The sequence below is a fragment of the Sinocyclocheilus rhinocerous genome, unplaced genomic scaffold (genome assembly GCF_001515625.1).
Source record: "Sinocyclocheilus rhinocerous isolate Xijiao unplaced genomic scaffold, SAMN03320098_v1.1 scaffold1127, whole genome shotgun sequence".
Classification (NCBI taxonomy): Eukaryota; Metazoa; Chordata; class Actinopteri; order Cypriniformes; family Cyprinidae; genus Sinocyclocheilus; species Sinocyclocheilus rhinocerous.
In genome coordinates this window covers 14529-34263 of record NW_015632463.1, presented here as the reverse complement: position 1 = coordinate 34263, position 19735 = coordinate 14529, and the positions used below count along the sequence as shown (strand labels likewise).

At 37.1% G+C, this 19735-nt stretch overlaps 1 protein-coding gene across 2 annotated transcripts in view; it reads left to right on the top strand.

The window, feature by feature from the left end:
• The window catches only part of LOC107742340 (uncharacterized), a 30457-nt gene that overhangs the window by 6417 nt on the left and 4305 nt on the right, over positions 1 to 19735 (top strand). Inside the window, exon 1 of one of the 2 annotated variants that reach the window (XM_016555263.1) lies at positions 15905 to 16045. The exons of the other annotated variant lie outside the window; for it this stretch is intronic. The gene's annotated coding sequence lies outside the window, so the exon portion shown is untranslated. Of the gene's footprint in view, positions 1 to 15904; positions 16046 to 19735 lie in introns of those variants that run through there. 2 annotated transcript variants of the gene reach the window in all.

Here is a 19735-nt window from a genome sequence, read left to right as displayed (position 1 = left end):
GGAATGGATCGGGGTGACTCATCTGTGCCGTCGGTGTTGGTCCGGGCTTCTGTTACGGAAGAGGTCTGACACAACAAGTTAGTTATATACAAAACAGTTTATTTGGTCACAGTGAGTACTGGTGTCGAGTCCGGAGGAAGTGAGGGTGAGGGAAAGGTCCGTGAGAGAGTGCAGAGGATATGGAGAGTGGAGTAATCCGAGTCTTTGGCTTGATTGAGGCTGGAAGGTATCCGGGGGAAGCACACACCTCAGCGATCCGGGAACTAGGAGACACTTGGAGACGAGGAGACACTAGGAGGAACACAGGAGGTAAGTAATGCAAGAAGTATTCAAAGGGAATCAGTAGCAAAGTCATTGAGTCCTCTACGTGTATACGAGACTGGACAGTGAGGATGTCTGAGGTGTGTGCTTTTATGCAGACACTGTCTAAAATTAAAAACTTTCTCACTCCTAAAACTCTAGAAATAGCTGTTCATGCGTTTGTTGCGTCTCATCTTGATTACTGCAATTCCTTATATTGTGGTATATCTAAGTCTCAAATTGCGCGTCTTCAGCTTGTCCAAAACGCTGCGGCTAGACTTCTTTCAAAGTGTCGTAAACATGAACACATCACTCCAATCTTAAATCTCTACACTGGTTGCCGGTTTGTCAGAGAATAAACTTTAAAATTCTTCTTTTTGTATATAAATCCCTACATAACCTAGCTCCTGTCTACCTCTCTGAACTTCATCTTTACACTCCGTCTAGAAGCGTACGATCCTGTGACCAGGCTTTGTTAGCCCTCAGAATTGTTGGTGTTATATGCTTTGTGTTTAAAGTCTGACTCATGGACACACTTTTGCCTCGCTACACATTTGCAGGTATTCCTGTCATGTCTCATATGCTGATGACTATGACGCTCTGACTCGGTAACTAAAAATGACATACTTGATTTGTACTCGCACAAATGCACAGAAAGGACTTCTGGTCTGAGATCATACTAATTTTGAGGTACGAGGATAAGCAATTAAGTCAATTAGCTGGAAGTTAAGCTTATATTGAATTCTAAGAATAGTGTCTAAAAATGCTGCCGGTGAAACGACATGCGAACGCACGTTGCTCGTTGGCATTTTGTGTTGAGGATAGCTCTTGCTTTCATAATTAGCTTTCTTTGAATATGTAAATAAGCAGATGTTACTTTTAGTTAGTAGTTAGCTGCCAAGATTCCCAAACAGGTGTAATCCAGAGTTAATTTGATCTCAATCCAGCTCTATTATAACCCTCTCTGAGGCCCAGCAAAAAAGGTTTCGGCATTTATAAGTTTACAAAAAGTGTTTAGTTTTAAGGTTATTTATTTTTTCATTATGTGTTCATATAAAATATGAAAAGCAATATGAAAGTATTATTATATTATACTGTTATGTTATATCATATTATGTATTTTATTTATTTTTTCTATATTATGACTAACAAGTGTTGAAACAATTTTCACTCAGAAGTTGCTAGTAAATTTCACAAAGAAACAGCTAGGGAAATTTCAAAGTATAAAGACTATATTATTTTCTCGTAAAACATTTTTTTAAGAGTTTTATTCTTACATAATTCAAATCAATATATTATATTAATTTGTTTCATAGCTGTGGAAAGTTCATGTTTATTATGTCACTCTGTGGTTTCATTATTCTCACAAAATGAAATAATATAAACTCAAATTATTACACCATGCCCATTTGTTATGTAATTAGTGGGATAATGTACAGTCAGTGGTCATTACATTATATTGTTATATTTCAGCATTATTTTAGTATCATCAAGATTATATTAAGTTTTATTAATATTTTGAGTCAATTAGGTTTTAGTTATAGTTTTAGTAATTTTGTTGTATGTTTTTGTCATTTTGTGTAGTTTTGGTTTTTTATATATGTCTATGGAATTTTTACATTTTTATTTTAGTTTTAGTCATGTTAGTTATACTAAATTAAAATGAGAAACATTGTCTTGGCAAAAAGTGTTTATTTTATTTTAGTTAACATTTAGTTTATTATAAGTAATGGAAATGTTTATTTTATGATTTTAATTATATTATATTATATTATATTATATTATATTATATTGGATGTAAAACTGTGTCAAGAATAGTCTTTATAAAGAAATTATAAAGAAAGGGAAAAAAAGAAAGTGCTCTATAGTAGACTTAAAAATGAATTGCTGGGTCTCAAGAGGATTATTTTATCATAAAAGCATTTAACCTCAGGTTCCTCCAGGGGGACTGCTGCCGCAACACTAAATCACTTCAAACGAAACCATCTGACAAATAATATTCTGACAAATAATAATTCTTCATTTTAATATTAGGATATTGGATGTTTGTTTGCATTTTTCATTTAACAACTGGAATGCCTATTTAAAAATGTCACACGGAAAATCAGCCTGAGTTCAAAAGATGCAAGCTTATTGCGAAATATTTGTGAATTTCTGAATCTACCTCCACATCATCATGAATCACTCAGGAGGCTGCAGTCCCAGGTGCTTGCTTTTTTTAATACAGTAATTAAAAGCCACGTCATATGAGCACAGAATTAATTGTAAAAAATTGGGGCTCTTAGTGTGCAAATTTGCCTTGAAACAACAGAGACTTAATTACTGGTCATAAATGAAGGAAAAGACCCAGTGCCATTAGTTGTAGGGCGGCGGGCACCGGGGCCATTAGTGGTGGGCTAAATTGGGCTAATTTTCAGTAAGGGCTGTGTGTGATGGAGAGGGAAAAAGGAAGACAGAGAGCGGGGGAGTAGGAGAGAAAGATGGGCTGTAGATGGGGGGCAGGGGCTCCATCGGTTTGGAAATGGTGAATAATGAATCTGAAGCCAAATTAAGTGTATGAGTCAAACATTTAGGAATTAGATGTTCTGTAAATTAAAGATGTTTATCATGACTGCTCTGCTTTCAGCTGCCTTTAAGCATCTTTTAAACATGTGCCAGTGTTTCATTACAGGCCTGTCTTGACGGAGTCACATTGCCCGTCTAATGATAAACATCTGCTCAGTGGGACAATTCAAATTTATGCACCTTTGTTCTGAAGGATTACTGCTTTCCTGTGCTATTTTTGAAAATGCTGGAGGATTATGCACACCCTACTCTGGCAGTAATAAAACCACAGATGATTTTATCAGAACATTACAGTAAAATTAATTGCAACAGACACCCAAAACCAAGGCATAGGACTCATTTATAAAATAATGTATGGTCCATTTAAATGCCTCCAAATAATTATTATATTAAAATATTATATTACATGACCCTATTATATATATATAATATTACCATTAATAAATAAAAATATGAATGAATAAAATGTCATGGTCTTTTTAAAATTATTATTTGTTTTATTCATTATTATTATTATTAGTAGTAGTAGTAAGTATTTATAATATAATAATGCTTATAATAAATGAATAATAGCAATAAAAATGGGTAAAATAAAAACTAATTTAATAAGAGCCATGAGACTTAATAATTTTTTTATTGTATTTATCGTTACTTATTATTATTATTATTATTATTAAGCATTTGTAATATTAAAACTTAAAATTTTAAAAGAAAAAATATTCTATATATAAAAATATGAAAAATAAGCCTCATGACCCTATTAAATACCTCTAAATTATATAATATAATATATAATTGTTATATTTTATTTAAAAATATTATTATTATTATACTTAAAAATACAAATTTATGATAAGAAGAATAAAAAAGTTATTAAAATAACAACAAAACAAAAATAAATTTTAAACAAGATAATTATTAATTTAAACATATTATAAACAAAAAATTGAAAAATCCAAATGAATAAAAAAACTTTTAAATCCTAAACAGCACATTTTCACATATGAACACACATGCTTCTTACATGGGCTCATCACAGACGGGCACCTGAGCAGCCAAACATGTGACAGCACTCGCTCGTCATCTCGGCTTTCCAGATAAAGACTGTGCGCGCTGTGATAACGGCCATCGTCTCGGCTCTAGTGCCCTTAGGGTTTTAGGGAGAATGGGAGAGGCTAATCTCAGACACAATAACCAGCAGAGATGACAGACCAGCACACTGCAGCTGTGTCACGCCACCATGCACACCACACATTAGCCATTCACCGAGGGGGAGAGGAGAGAATAAAACCTCTGTGAATACCAGGATTTGCCAAATGGCTGACTGCTTACCTGTGTACGTCTTAGTTTATACTTTGATCTAAACTCTAATAGAAATTTCTCTCTTTTGTTTTTCATGTTTTTATGTCCGTTTATGTTATCTTTCGACCCATGATGGTTAGATTGCCTTGTACAATTATTCCTTTATTGTGGTCTTTTCTGGTAGACAGTTTTCTCCCATCACACTCCTTTGACATCTGTCCCTTTTATGTGCTCTGCCTGATAGGGGACTGTATGTGTGTGTGTGTGTTATCCTCACAGAGGCCTGTGTGTGTTTGTGCTATAGTAATATATATGTGTGTGTAAGTGTGGGACTAAGATGTTGCTCTTTCTCATCTTTTTATTCTCTGAGCCTGTTTAACCTCCACATTATTGATCCCTTATATCAAAGAGGCTCAGATGAAAGAGAAAATGTCTGTCTATGTGTATATTTATTTATTAATGTGTGTGTATACAAACTGTTTGTTTATGAATACAGCAAGAAAGATTAATTTGTTAGATCTGTTAACCACCACTTCAAAGTGTCTGAGTACTGTTGTACAACAACCGAAAGGATGACAATGAATGTTTGTCATCAAAAAATGAATTCCCACTTTGTTGTTTTTGACCGTTGTTTGATGGTGACTCACCTGCTCACCATGCATATTTCTTTGTCTCTTTGTGTCCCCGTCTCTCTTTTCTGTATCTGTTTTGTCTGTCTGTTTCTCTCACTCTCTCTGAATGTAAAATGAGAGCCCGTCCCCGATAGGTCACTTTACTAATGTGAAAAGACACAATTTCACATGCGTGTTTAGCATCGGAATAACCTGCCATCCAATCACCGGACAATACACATGACCACTCGCTCTGTCATCATGATGTCACAGGGTGTGTAGAGCGTGTAAGTGCGTTGCGTAGCGAGTGTGGGCACGCGGCAGTGCGGAGCATCGGCTCAAATCTGAGATTTATTGTGAGTGTCGCCCAGTTCTCTTTTTTGTTATTTCCTTTCCCACTCCGCCCTTTTTTTCCATTTAACGTCACATTGGCATCAATCATCACTTTCCTCTTGCCCCCCTCATCCATCTCTCGGTCTTCTGTGTTGCGATTTCGTCTCGCCGTATCAGTCTGTTCATCCTACCTTTTCCATTTATCACGTCTACATGATTGTTATTGCTCATTTGCACTCTGACAGTATTAAAACACCTCAGGCTTACAACAGCTTGCTGTGCCATTTCGTTTCATGAAAACACTGGTGCCTGAAACGGCGTGGAAGTGGGAGTGCACAAAAAAAACAAACACACATCATAAACGCCACGCGCTACATGGGAATTAAACTGTCAGACGAGTAAGAACTGTGTGCCAGAGCTGCTGCATAGGGGTCTGTAATCAGCTTTATTATACTTGTGTGCTACTCGTCCTTTCGTTGGTCTATCGAAATTTATTTTAAAAGGACAGAAAATGCCTTTATTTCACAGCCAGGGGTGATTGCTGAAGCGTTTCAAAGCCATTTGACTGAAAATGAGTGCAGCTCAAGCGTGGAAATGGCAAGCTGTTTATGATGTCACCTAAAGCCTGACTCATTCTGTAGGTTCCTATTCTGTATTTTCAGAAATTGCATGTTGGCCCGCTAGCGCAGATCTCTTTTGAGATCATGGCGAACAATTCATAGCGAAATCTGCCTGACATTTGTTCACCATGTCTTGAGTGACGGGGCCAATGGCTTCACACTCGGCTCACCCGTTTCTGATTGAACAATGACCAGAGTCTCGCTTTCTGAGGTCACTCCATTGGGGTATTTATACTAAAGCACAATGATCCCTTCAATCCAATCAGCAGCTGCCATATTAGAGCAGAAATGAAATGGTGGTGTGTTATGTTTTGCTCTCGTGTTCTTTGAGAGTGCGCTGCCGCATTGGCCAATCATCGGCGCAGCGTGCGGTCTCTTCCGTCTTTGTGATTTCTTTGGAATGCTGTTGTTTGCTTAAATTGCTCTCTTCTTGCACAAGAAAGCCGGAACAGAGTGCGCGGCTCGAGAAAGGGCGGCTGATTGCGCCTATTGTCTAGCGAGTGTGGCTCATGGGCACTCACGGGGTAATTGCCGCTCAAGGAGGCTGAGGCGTGCTCCAAAGGGAGAGACTGTATGTGTGTGAGAGCATGTGAGACTGTATGTGTGTGTTTGGAAGGAGGATGAGGACGGAGTCAACGAAAGGTTTTCGATTTTATAATTTATGATAATTTTCCCAACGACGCTCTCTAGTTAGTAAAAACCCCCCAGAGGGACTCTCAGACTAAGCTGTACTAAAACACACTTCAATTGTTTCATGAAATACATGGGGTACTCTGTGAAGGGCGAGTGGGAAATGGGCAAAAACAATTGTAATGGCTTTTATACCAGTCTATTGTGTGCCAAGACAACTCTGCGGCTTGTAACCTGAAGTCCCCATCTTTCACAGTGATATGTGTCTTTGCCTTGCTTGAAGGCGATGTCAGCGAGTCGGAAATGTTCAGAGAATAGTCTGCTCCCTCAGAGCCCCAGAGCCATCATGATTTTTAAAAGACGTTATCTGTTAATGCGATGGTGATGATCTTTGAGGTTTCATTCCACTTGAAGTACGACTTTTGTCAGATGTTGTTTTGTACTATCTGCCAAGATACATTTGCCTTTAAAGCCAGAGCTGGGATTTGTTTGCCTGGCTTTTTCCATCCGTTTCGTTTAATTTATAGTGTGACACCTGGAATTGTGAAGGTTTACATCCTTGTAAACACTCTCTCTCTGCATCGCCTTTGACAAAATGCCAAGCTGCCGGAACTCTACATTTGCATTGATGAGTGGTTTTGTGTGCACGTCGGTCTGAATATTGAGATTCTGTGGCCTGAAATGCTGTTGTGTGTATAGATGTGGGGGTCTTTGAACGTTCATGTTATCATATTTTGGCATTATAGGGGGGACAGCGAGGGTAGAGAGTGAGCGAGAGAGGGAGAGAATATGTGTGTGTACACTGTATATAAATTGGCAGGTTGTAATTAAATGTGCAGACCTCTCTACTATCTCCTCCTCCAGCCCTGCGCCAGTGACGCACAAACGGCTGCAGCAAAGTGAGTCATCCAGCCCTGAGGATCACCAGCCCTCCCTCTCTATCTCTATATCCCCCTCTTCCCCAGTCCCCCCTTGTACCTCTTTCTCTCTTACCCTCCTCCATTCAGTCCCTGCCACTCCATCCCTCATCTCCTTTCCCCACTGTCCCCCGATTTTTATAGTCAGTTTTTTCACTTATTGACCGATTCCCCCAAGTATGTGAGTCTCTCTGCATTTGTCTTTTTGTCTCTCTCACACAAAATTTTACTACTTTTCCACTATTCTCATCTTCTGTCCTTTTCAGTCACTTTATCATTCTCGCAGTCTCTATTATATTTTGCCATATTTTTTCCATTCGTATCAAATCAATAAAAATTGATGCGTTAGATGAAAAAGTCCAGATGGCAGTAAGAAAGTAACAAAAATGAAAAAGGAAGGAAAGAAAAGAAGTCAAAAGTGGATGTTTGTCTTGTATGTCACACGTCAAAGATGCGTCACAACAAGAGACTATATGGTGTTCATGTATGCTGGCAAGTCACCTGATTTATCAGGAGCGTGCATTTGTATGTAAGAGAGATAAACATGATTTACCATAAAAGCTACACAATGTCTGACTCAGAATGTGACTCATTTTTAATCACTATGTTGTCCAAAGTTGACAGTTGCAACCAAAACAATCAAGGAGCGGTATAGGAAAGTCTACGAGTAATTGCAGTTGCGTAAACAAACTGGTCACATGGTGACTATAAATCGATCAGAAATGATGCTTAAATGCTTAAACACTGCTTAAATTACAGTATTGTGTGGATTTTGAGGCCATATGCTACTATTGTCCTTCAAGAATTTTTGGAAGAAGTTGGAAGAAGGCCGATCACTTCCGTGAGTCATGTAATTGTGAGCACTGCCCTGGTTGGCTTTGACTAAAAAAAGTAGTTCATCGTCCGAAAAAAAAAGCAATTTAGCACCTAACTTGCAGTGGTTATCCAATTAGCTTCATCTAAAACACGGATATGCATGGGGAGCAACAAACTGATGTCACCCTTTAAACGCTCTCAAAGACTTCTGCTGAAACACAATCAAATGGAATCTATTCTTTTATTAAAATGAAAGTGGCTGTAGAATAATGGCTGAGTGGGGAGCTGGCTACCCATGTAAATGAAAAGAAACTGGAAATGTAACTTTTCGAATTCTCAAAGCGGTTACAGCTCTGACTCATTCAGTTTGCTCAGCCATTGCAGCTGTGCCACGACTAGCTAAAGAGTCACAATAAAAACTTTTGACTTCTCAGATGGTCTCTACTGTCAGTAATGCATATCAATTTGTTTCATAAAGAGTTTGTGTCATTAAAGTGATAGATCACCCAAAAATGAAAATTCTGTCACTAACCCTCATGTCGTTCCAAACCCGTAAGACCTTCGTTCATCTTCGGAACACAAATGAAGATATTTTTGATGAAGTCCGAGAGCTTTCTGACCATGCATAGACAGCAAGGCAAATACCATGTTCAAGGAACGTAGTAAGGACATCGTTAAAATAGTCCATGTGACATCAGTGGTTCAACCTTAATTTTATGAAGCCACACGAGAGTACCACGACACATGCGTGTGATGCTGCTGACGCAGGAGCCGGCGTTCTGACGTAGAACACAGATGCGCCTTGTTTACAAGCAGAGGAATGCACACGTATGCGGCATGGTACTCTTGTGAAAGGTGGCAGAGACTGACTGGAAGAGAAGACATTGAATAAAGTTGAATAAAGTCGTTATTTTTGTTTTCTTAGCGCACAAAAGTATTCTTGTAGCTTCATAAAATTCCGGTTGAACCACTGATATCCGGTTGCTTTGTAATGGTATTCAGTATGTTTTGTTTTTGCTCTGAATGGTTTAAAAGTTGATTTTTCTTTAATCGTTGCGAAGTAAATTCCAAATATTCACTGCAAGTAGTAAAATACCATAACTTAATTAAAAATAATCAAGGCATGTTTTCCACTCTTTCTCCCTATATGAATAAAATCATATTTAATATTTTAATTTATTTGAACCAATGTAAAAAAAATACATTCAGAAATTAATTTTAAAAGATACCTAAACATTTTAATACTGTCACATAGAAATTTTTGTGAGTCTCGATGCAAACTAATTATTGAATCAGAGTTCTGAATCACTTCATTAATACAATTTGAACCAATTCGTGGAAGGGATTCAAACCTACCACCTGTCATTTTCCAATTAAAGTTTAATTGACAGACGCCTCTCAAAATCTCTTTCTTCCAAGAAAGGGTAGCAAAATTTGTCTAATGACAAGTTCTTAAGGAAACTGAATGGCCAAGTGAAAAGTCTGTTAATATCACCGAAATATTCATGATGTTGCTCATCGGCATCGAAATCAATGTGTATACATTGTAAATTTTGATTTACGGTCTAACCCTAGAACCCTGTAGCTGTAAATAGTGCTTTTTTCATAATACTTATCTAGCAGTATTATTGTTTAGTGAATATGTATACACAGTTTTTAAAATCTTATAGTTATTCGATATTAAAATAAATAGCAGCTACTTTGTACAGTTATTTGCATAAATTATTTAATTAGCACATGACTTATGAAGGTGTAGCCTACACTCTGTTAAGACGCCTCTCAAAATCTCTTTCTTCCAAGAAAGGGTAGCAAAATTTGTCTAATGACAAGTTCTTAAGGAAACTGAATGGCCAAGTGAAAAGTCTGTTAATATCACCGAAATATTCATGATGTTGCTCAATTTTATATCGGCATCGAAATCAATGTGTATACATTGTAAATTTTGATTTACGGTCTAACCCTAGAACCCTGTAGCTGTAAATAATGCTTTTTTCATAATACTTATCTAGCAGTATTATTGTTTAGTGAATATGTATACACAGTTTTTTAAATCTTATAGTTATTCAATATTAAAATAAATAGCAGCTACTTTGTACAGTTATTTGCATAAATTATTTAATTAGCACATGACTTATGAAGGTGTAGCCTACACTCTGTTAATTTAAATATTGTGTGGTTTTGAAATCTGGTCTCCTTACCCTTAAGGGGTTCAGAACGGAGAGGCAGTGTGGGTGAGTTAGTGGAGGCGATGGTGGGATGTAGTGGAGCAGGTATGTCCTTATCAAAACATAATCTGGAACAACAAGGTCGTTGCTCGCCAGAGGACACCTGACACCTTTCTGTACTCAGAAAACACTGTTAAAAACCACCCACCAAGATACACAGCTTAAAGAAAAAATCCGATTCAAGGGGTTCAGAACGGAGAGGCAGTGTGGGTGAGTTAGTGGAGGCGATGGTGGGATGTAGTGGAGCAGGTATGTCCTTATCAAAACATAATCTGGAACAACAAGGTCGTTGCTCGCCAGAGGACACCTGACACCTTTCTGTACTCAGAAAACACTGTTAAAAACCACCCACCAAGATACAGCTTAAAGAAAAAATCCGATTCGGACCGTAAGAGAACACAAATGCATTATGTGAAATATTATTACAAATTAAAATACTTGTTTTCTATTTGAATATATTTTAAAATGTAATTCATTCCTGTGATGCAAAGCTGAGTTTTCAGCAGCAATTACTTTAGTCTTCAGTATCACATGATCATTCAAAATCATTCTAATATGCTGATTTGGTACTTAATAAATGTTTCTTATTATTATCAATGTTGAAAACAGTAGTGCTGCTTGATATATTTTCGTGGAATCAGTGATTCTTTGATGAATAGAAAGTTGAAAAGAACAGCAATTAGTTGAAATGGAAATCTTTTGTAACATCATGTCCTTACTGTCACTTTTGATCAGTTTAAAGCATCCTTGCTAATTAAATGAATATAAGAAAATGAATATATATAAATAAAAAACCTTTCTAACCCCAGACTTTTTAATTGTTGAAAACGTATCTTATATTAAATTAAATATTAATTTATATTAAATCTAATATATTCAATTATATTTATATTAAATCTAATATTGTTATATTAAATCCAAACTGCGGAACTTTTATCTCTCACAGCTTGCTTTGTGTCTGCGTCAAATATGACATCCATGATACGATTCATTGATAAGCACCTGTTAAATCGACTATGTGAGCCTATAGCCACAGATATTCTATATGCTGTTTCTTATTTGCTTATACCTAAAAAAAAAAACTACTTTCTGTTATGGCATTTGCATAAACAAATGAATCATATCCGGGGGAACTTACAAAGAAAGTTAAGAAGTCAATGATCTGCAGACTAAACAACACTCGAGGAAAAGCAAGTAAGTGAAGCATTGACAGCATTATTCTGAACATATGTTTACAAATCCTAAGAGTGAACGCTCTCCTATTCACATAAAATAAAAGAGATTATAATACCTTTGGAGTGTGGAGAATAAAGCCATTATAAACTGAGAGGCAATATTGCTACAATGAATGCAAATGGAATATCGTGTTTTGTAATGCAGCTCTTGCACAGTGATGGGTGATATTCAGTCAACAGATGAGACACAAAGGCGACAACAACTACATTCTTTCATCCTCACAGACGCTGGCCTCCGTCTGTTTCATCTAAATATCCTCAATGAATCTTTCGTCCTTGTGCCGAGGCTTATGTGCTAATCTCCAGTCATAATAGACCTCATTATTAAACATATTGCTGTAAACCAACACAGCCATCTGACTCACTGAGTGTAGCACTGAATAGGACAAGAGGTACTGTTCCTTTCATGTCACATATCGTTGCACACTGTAAAAACACAAGCTGGTATGACGGCTGGTTGAGGGTTGGGGGTGGTGCGATTTGATTGACGAGGGCATGACTGACCTCATAATGGATGAATTTGTATGAGGCGATGCAGAGAGGGCTTTGATGGACTGAATCAGCCAGTGGTAATTAAATGATTAATAGTACTTAGCTCAACTCCGATCATCTCCTGCGCTGGCTCCCGTGGGGCCCGTCATCATGTTAAAATTACACAGATGTTATCACTCTCCTTGCCTGTAGACAGACATACAATCAGTGTTTGGTGCGGAGGCTCGCTCACGTACGTTTGTACGCCATACCAATGTCAAATGACACAAAAACAGATAATGGCGATGTTAATGCGGTGCTATCCTCATTATCTGATCACGTCATCTCCATGTGCTGTTTCACAAAGTCTAAAGGCAACAAACATTTTCCTCACACTCTTCTCCACTGGGGCATAGTAACCATCATAACTGGGGGGGGGCATTAGGAAATATCAATATAGTTCATCCCACAAATCATTGTCCACCCTTAAATGCATCCCTTACTTTTCAAATCACACTTCTTCGTTTACAAATCAATATAGCAATGTGAAATAATAATGGACTCTATTTAAACACCTTTGTTTGTTTGCAAATGATTCATATTCATTTCTATTATTTAAAAAAAGAATGTCTTTGTCAATTTTTCATTAATATGTCATAACTTGCTCCAGCTCAAAATTTTTTTTTTTTAATAGTTTTGCTTTATAGTCACATTACAGCAGTAAAATAGATTGTGAATGCTGTTTCATCTTGACTTTAAATAGCTGTCCTTTTAATCCATAGTTACATTGATTCAGTTGGTGTATTTTTTAGCACATTCTTACAAATAAAGGCTCCAAAACGGGTCCCCCCCCCAATGATGTCATAGAAGAACAATTCTGGGTTCATTAACAGTTCCTAAACAGTTTGAAAAATGAAAATTATTATAAAGTATACATACCCTGAGGCATCCAAGATGTAGATGTGTTTGTTTCTTCATTGGAACAGATTTGGAGAAATTTAGCAGTACATCACTTGCTCACCAATGGATTCTCTGCAGTGAATGGGTGCCGTCAGAATAAGTTCAAACAGCTGCTTAAAATAAATAAATAAATAAAATCACAATAATCCACATGACTCCAGTCCATCAGTTAACATTTTGTGAAGAGGAAAGCTGCATATTTGTGAAAAAAAAACAAAAAACAAACAAATCCGCCATTAAGACATTTTTAATTTCAAACCATTACTTCCAGCTAAAATTTGAGTCTTCTATCCATAATATTTACTCTAAAAAAGCAATAAAAATAGGGCACAATGTACTGTATTAATATGAGGAAATTTTCTGTATTGATTTCTTACAGGTGTTTTACCTGTATTTTGAATTTCACACTTCATTGCGTTGTGTTTTAGGGTTAACAGAAATATCCTTCAAATTAATGGATAATGTCCTGGCAGAAAAGTACCTGTATATTATTTTTGCAGTGTTGCTTTCTCCATTGAAAATGTCATCTCGTCTGAAACAGGAAAGAAATATGCACAGATCAAGGACCGTTTATAAGCAAAAACAGTTCTAAACTAACATGACAGTGGGGCTGATGTAAGAGGGCAACAGGGGATGGACTAGAGGAGAGTTTGAGGTAGATTCGATTATGGACTGTTATTGCAACCAGAAACGACCTTGATGATGGATTTGTTTCTTACAAATGTTTAGTTTTTCCCTTTATAAGACATCAATTGATAAACTGGAATTGTGTGGATTACTGTGAGGGTTTTATCAGCTGTTTGGACTCTCATTCTGATGGCACCCATTCACTGCAGATGATCCATTGGTGCGCACATCCCACAAACCCAAACAGGGCTCAGGTGCAGGACAAAAGAGACAAACTGAAGAAAAAAACAAACGTAATGTCCGCACACTGATATAACTGCTCCATAAAAAATTGTTTATTGCCACGTTTCGACCAACAAGTCTTCGTCAAGGCTTCGTGTTGGTCGAAACGTTGCAGAATGAATGAGTTTAGGAGAGTGAAAATGTGAAATCCCAAGTTATAGCAATATGTACAATTGCTTAGACCTGAACAACCATCAATCATTTAATTAACCTTAATCACAGCCTGGGTCTACCAGTATGGATGCTGAAAGCCAGGGACTCTTACAGCAACAGGCCTGCATAGGAGAAAGACTAATGTGAGTATATGGACAAAGTAGTATATGAATTGACTATGTTATGCCATTTTAGTCCCTTCTTGGGATTATTGAGGTATGTTAGATGCTTTGTGGGAAATATAAATGTTGTCCATAAAGTTATCTAATGTTTTAAAGTATAAGTACAAATTAATATTTTAATTAATTAATAAATTAATTGATTCAATGATTCACTAACTCACTAAAGAAACATAAAATACATTAATTTGTCACCACATACTGGCATAAAGATGTAATCAGCAGAAATGGTCACTTAATGTATCAGTGAATTAATCAGAACAAATCTTTTTAATGCTATAACACTAACGTGATGTATCTCTTTTTCAGTTGTCCAGTCATCGGAAGCCTGTCAGAGCTGATAATATGCAGATGAAGATAAAAATGTACTATTTTCAGTAGCCTATTTAAGTTCTGACATTCTCATACAAATGTAAGCTTATGAAGTATTTATTTTTAAGTTAATATATTTAGAGTAAAAATACCTAATGTATTACATTCTTCTACAAATGTGTAAAATACTATTATATGCATACAATTTTTTAATAAATTTGAATTGTACAACCCTATATTGTATTTTTTTAATCTTCAGTTTACGTTGGCAGGTGTTGATTTTAATTGATTAATTTACTGTTAGCATTAAAAAGAAAGATTGATGATTTATAATATAAACAAGTTGCATAACTGTTTTTAACCACAAAATATAACTACACGCATAAAGAGTAATGGTTATTATCTAGCATAAGAAATAAACAAATGTGGTCAAAACATAGCCTCGCAGTTGCTGAATGTCTCCAGCCCTTTCGCGCCTTACAATTCTATGTTGCTACAAATGTTGCGAGCACATAGACCGCAACGTTGCCATAGTATAAAAGGAACGTGGCACCAACTTTGCCACAACGTAAATGCATTTGTTTGGCATCTGTCAAAGTCCCTTTAAGGCAAGTAATTTCATTTGGCGGCCATCTTTGAAAGGCCTCTCGAACATGTAAGTGCAGCTCCTACATCAAATTCTCTAAAACTGTTCACCAATATGATTACATTTCATATTTGAAATCACCAATGACATCTGACAACAACGGTCTCATAATTTCTCAACTGCTCTGGACTTTATCGATTAGTAATTGGCTCTTTTACTCAGAAGGCGCCAAGGCGGGCTTCCTTCAATTAAGCGGCCATATTGCTTGTTGTATTTTTCCTCTTTCAAAACTATACGAAACACACGTCTTCTTTGGTATTCTATAGTCTTTGGCATCTGTCTAGCTCCTCTTTCCTCTCAGGGAATTTTAAGAAAACGTGACTACATTACACGCAGTTATAAACATTTGTTTCTATTTTTTGGCTTGGGGAATGTATGGCATACTGATGGTGTGCTTCCATTCATCTTTTTGCGTTTTTTTTTATCTGCCTCTCCCTCCCTGTCTCCCTCTCTTTCACACACACACACACACACACACACACAAATTCGTTCCCCTCCCTCTCGATTGATCAGGGGCTTATGGGTGTCTTGGATGAGTCATATCAGCAATTTACCCAGTTTAAAGCATCTTTCAGATTACTTCCCTTCCAGTCGGGTACCGTGCTGATAACCGATAACAGTTTTCGTTCATACAAGGAGATTTGGAGGACACTTGTGCGCTGGTGTTGTCGGGCGCGCGTTTATAGCGCGTAACTGTGTATGTGTGTTGTGCTGAGGTGCGCATGCGCGCGTCGCATGCTCGGTAAACACCGAAAGTCATGTGGCTGATAACAAGAATGATGAAGACGATACCCTGATCTGCAGGTTCATAAATGGATTGATCCGCGTAGTTTGACACTGCCGAGTCTATAACAATCGAAGGTGACTTAATTTGTCATGACTTAAACATGCTATTTTGAATAATTCGTATTTACTTTTTGAGGCTGTTAACTCTTGAATGGCCACACTTTTTCTTGTTTACGTTTTATTCTGCAGTTTATATTCTTTTGTTTCATCTTAATTTTTCTGATACTTCGCTCGTTTGTGCATTCCATCGACTTTAATCTTCAAAAGGCTTTTCAGAAGACGCATAGCCCATATCTTTTTAAAATCTCTGTCAGCGATGAAAACAGCTTGATAGGTTGTTTTACTCTCTCTCTCTCTCTCCCCCTCCCTCCCTCCTAATATAACTTTAAATGTGAAATGGGCAACATAACAGAGGAACCATAAGTCACAACGCTTGGAATCACGTAATGATAGCGCCCTCTCCTGGAATTATTTCCAGGAGATATACACTCAGACCAAGCAGGTTATTAAACCCTCTTTACTCTACATTATTGACAATATACTTAAGTCTTTAATATAGTCTTGAAAATACCCACATGAAAATTCATGTAAAAATTTTTATTATATCTGCATACTTCCACATGTAGCCTAAATTTTCTTGTAACCTTTCATTAAAATAGCAAAATTCATTTGTCTTGAATGAATAAAGAGAAACAAAGAAAATAATAAATAAATAAATAATTTGGATTGTAGACCCATGTATGACGAAACTACAAACATGTCTTAAGACGTATTTTGCATTAAATTAGGCAAAATACAATAATTATATATAGCCTATCTTTCCGACTCCATGTGATTGTTTCTCAGCCACTTATTTATAAATACTACTTATAAAACATATTTGAGATTTTAACTAATAGCCTATGTTTAGAAATAATTTCCAATTTATTTTCGCATTAATTTAAAAGTTGATCTTCATACATTTTGTGATACTGGATTCCATATTATCTATTAGCCTGCATATTACGGAATTTGTTTAGTGAATTAAAAACCATGCCGAAATATATTAAAACTTAACGTATCATAACAATATGCATGATTTTTTTTCTGTCGAAATTCAAGTCTGCATAAATATCCACAACTTATTATTAATAGGACCAGGCAACAGATGTATTTATTTACAATAATTTGTAAGGGGTGAATGCACAAAATACGTAAAATATTTTAAATGCGTTGTCTTGGCCCTTTTGTCTCTTAAAATGCCGAGACATCACTATTTTTGTTTTTTCAAAATCGTATTAACTGAACAAATGTAGCTACGCTAAATGCGTGTTTTATTTGAACATCGCTCTCACCAAGTCAAAATGTTATGGGCGAGCTGATCCATCGTCTCTCCCAGTGAAAGAAAGAGAGATTGATGGCAGGGAACCGACGACTCTCGCTGATATCAATCGGCTCATTAACTCCAAATACGAAGCCAACCTCCGACGTAATATGTCACTGACCAAAATGTTTCATCGCATAATTCGAAAATGCTCTTTGGTCTGTTCTCTAAACAAAAACGCAAGAGATGCTGAACGTAAATATATTTGGAAACAAAATTTAGTTTACAATGATCATTATTGTCTTTCCAACAACTGTCTTTTTACAGCACAACTGCTTCCAATCGACTGTAGCCTAGGATTAGCCTATACAGCGTAAAATGTCGTTTTCTGCGACAGAACATAAGGAACATGTTGGTGTTATCATCTGTCCATTTATCCAAAAAAATATTTTTGCTGACAAAGGTCATCAATTAAAAACGCGACAATACAGGTAGTAAGCACTTTTGGTGAACGACAAGCGCGCAGAGCAGCTGTATGGATGACGGACGACGCGCGCGAGGACGGACCACGCTTCATTCGCAGTGTAACGAACTGTTCAAACTGTAAATACTGAGATATTCCGAGGTCAAACACTCGGGTCGACATTATTGAAATTGGGACATCGCACAGAATAAATAAAACAAACGGATCACTGCTAGCCGCAAGTTAATCCAGTGGCAACGGTCAAAGAGCGATGAACTGTCTGCGATGGGGACGGTTCTTCTTTGTCAATATTTACGTGGAAATTAGCTCACATAATCGGTTTGAATCGTCAGCCTCAAGTGACTGAATGTGTCACGGGGCTCATTCCGGACTGAGGCACCTTTCAGTCAGACATTTTCGACAAATCAGAGCCTATCGCCTCAAGAGAGCAGTCGCTTACGAGAATTTGCCATCAAAACAGATGCGGTGCTCGTGTGTGGGCGCAAGGCTTGGGCTACACACCATTAAGCTCGAGCCGCAGCGGAGTAAAATGTGAAATGGGAGAATTAATCGATCCCAGGACGATGCTTTTTTTTCAGTCTCGTGGGAGTATGAATTCTTTTATTCATGAGCGTGTTATGTCACTTCCATTAGGTGGTGGACATTTTTGAGTGTAGCTGAACATACATTTTCATAATTGCAGCCAATATGTCTACAGAGCCCTCAAAAACTTGACGAATCTTTTCCTTGTGTAGGTGTGAACAACAACTCTCATCATCCCATATACCCAGGAAAAACTTCAAAAGCGCTTTTATCTGCTATTTTGCCAATTTCTCGTTGTTTTACCTCAGTTTTTAACATATAATGTATTCATTCTCTTCTTGAGTGGGCATTTTGGGTCCTGCGTGAAGTGCATGGGCAGTTAGGAGGAGGTGAGTCAGCGCGGGGGATGGAGAGAGCTGGTTAAGGGTCGCAACTGCGTTAATGCTGAGTGGCAGTCGATAATGCCAAGCCGTATCAAAATCTGACCCTTGGCCCTTGGAGCTCTTAAATTATTCGCCACCAAGGTAGAAAAGGACACGCATTCACACTCATAGCTATACGCGCTTTCCCGTGAAGCCCTTTGTTGCATGCCGCAGTTTTCTTTAGCCTACAGAATAAAATGTAATTTCCCTGACAACTTATAAAAATATTGATACAATCAGGTCTTGCACGTATACCTCTCTGGAGCGTATAAATGCCGCATTTTTTAAGTGCCACCCTTAAAATGAATGGTTTTGCAGTGAATTTTTGCGTAATTTTTAGCATTTTAGCAAGGTTGGTTGTATATGGTTCTTGAACTGGTTATATGGTTCTTTGGAAATTGTTTTATTTGTTTATTTTATTTATTTGTTTGTTTTAAATGTGTTTTCCTTTTCCTTTTCAATATTTCGTTAGATTGTTTAGATTAACGTATTGGTTCATAAAGCAGTGCCTACCTACATGGTAGGGCACAAAGGTTCATAAAAAGGTTTGGCAGTGACATCAGGCTGCAAAACCCTTTAGGTTCTAATTCGAACCCCTTTTCATCAACCTGATTAAGTAGGCTACCTGGAAATAACAACAATAAAAAACAAATAAAAAGCAAACAAACACCATAATAGGGTTAGGACAGGTTATAAAGTTTAATGCCAATTCAAGAGCATGAGTCTATTGGATGCAACCTTTGAAAATATTGAAATAAGGTTCCCACTCTATAATGTGACAGCTTTGATGCTACCATTTCGAGTGTGGCTCGTGAGACTTCAATATCAGCACTGCAACTAATCCAATTACACGAATCATAAACTGTGATTGGCGGGATTGCTGTTGGCTCTAATGCCACGCCAGCTTTTTCCAATTAGGCCTATTCCTAAAACCTACAGTATTCATGTAAAGTTTTAAACCACGTCAGACGGAATTCTTATCTCGAAAAGCATAATTGCGACAGAGAGAACGCCAAAGTATGGCTGAACTCGTC